Source organism: Pinus tabuliformis, chromosome 6 (assembly GCF_031772625.1).
Source record: "Pinus tabuliformis cultivar Carrire ecotype Pingquan chromosome 6, CPIR1, whole genome shotgun sequence".
NCBI classification, from domain to species: Eukaryota; Viridiplantae; Streptophyta; class Pinopsida; order Pinales; family Pinaceae; genus Pinus; species Pinus tabuliformis.
In genome coordinates this window covers 425,274,099-425,275,774 of record NC_142292.1, presented here as the reverse complement: position 1 = coordinate 425,275,774, position 1,676 = coordinate 425,274,099, and the positions used below count along the sequence as shown (strand labels likewise).

Below are 1,676 nucleotides of genomic sequence, written 5' to 3'. Positions count from 1 at the left end.
AGTTGGAAGTTGTTGGAGGTAGAGGGGGAGGAGGGAATTGAATACTAAGCACCCCAGCCATGACTCTCAAAGCAGATCTTGCCTGGACCAAGTGAAATTCTAGGTTGGTAATGCAATAATTCGTCACCTTCATAATATCTTCCTGATCTCTGAGATGCCTGCCGAGTAGATTGCACAAAGTCCATTGTTTGTCACCTGTATTTCTCATTTCTTCTATATCAATCTTTGTAACCATATGTCTGATATGTAGAGGGACATCCTCATCATATCTGTCCACACTAGGGCCATGCTAGGAGGTCTAAGGAGGACGATCTCTTCCTTTGCCTCCTCACCAATATCATCCCCTCACTCAAACCATTGAAATGAAATGAGAATTTCCAACATGGTTGCTATGCAACCTTTCAATTCTACTGACTTTACAAATGCATGAAAGAATGAACTCTAGCTAAATTAACCTCTAACTCACCTCCCAAGGAAAAATTGAATGTTGATGCGAAGTCTTCTAGACATCCTATCTAGAGGTAAGTGGCGAGTGTAGTTGGCAAGCATAATGTGTTGCCCTTCCTTTACCATTGGGTAGATTATACATGACGTCATTAGCTTGCTAACTGTCTTGAACACCCAAATCTAAGATTAAAATGAGCTAATAATATATTTTAGTATTATTATTATTTGATTTAATATCTTTTTAGGGACACTACAACATCTCCACTATATTAAATTTTAAAATACCTTTCCCAACTATAAAATATTATTTTTAAATTGTAAAATAATAAATAAACCTTTCCAAACAATAAAATATTATTTTTGAATTGTAAAATAATAAATAATCAAGTATATTATGAAGCCAATTTTTATAGAAGATTTTGTAGTGTTAATTAATAAAAAGTAATAAATTAATTTTTAAAAATTTAAATTAAAAGGATTCGTCATATTTAAATTTTTTAATTTGTTTGAATGAATATTAAATTATTTTTAAAATACTTGTTGAAGTGACTGAAAGGCCTTCTTTGGGCATTGTGAAGGAAAAACAAATAGCTAATGTGTTTGAAGTAATTGTTTTGCCTTTCACCGCTTTTGTTAGATGATAATTCTGCATCTGTTTAACAAGCTGCTAAAGGACTTAATGAGATTTCAGGTAGCGTTACGATACATCAAATTAATGCAGTTAATAGAAAAACACCACAGAACAAAATATTCTAACCTCGGGGGATCGAACCAGCAACCTAAAATAGTCAACGATTCAATTGTTTTTACTGCTGTGCACGCTACTACAAAAAAAAACGCAGTAAATGGGAAGAAATGGAATCTTCGATGTGGAACTCGCGTGCAGGAGAGGACGAGATCGATATCGGTAATCATTATAAAAGGAAAGAAACATGTTGTTCATCTTGACAGTTTGGCCGAGTGGTCTAAGGCGCCAGATTTAGGCTCTGGTCCGAAAGGGCGTGGGTTCAAATCCCACAGCTGTCAAATTTTCTTTTAACACCATCATTTTTAATGAATGAAAAGGGGGCTAATGTTTTAATGTATAGAAAGTTTTTAGACAAGGGACTTATCTGGTAGTGATTTGATTTGACTACTAAGTTTACTAAGGCATAAGTATACATACTCTATACTTCTAGGACGAAACACATACTCTTAACTATTAAGTCATCATTCAATGAAAAATAGAT

The 1,676-nt window shown here is 34.0% G+C and overlaps 1 non-coding gene across 1 annotated transcript; it reads left to right on the top strand.

Moving 5' to 3' along the window:
* The first annotated feature begins 1,393 nt into the window (after positions 1-1,393).
* On the top strand, positions 1,394-1,473 carry TRNAL-UAG (transfer RNA leucine (anticodon UAG)). The gene has a single exon. It is a non-coding gene; the product is annotated as a tRNA-Leu (tRNA).
* Positions 1,474-1,676: the final 203 nt, after the last annotated feature.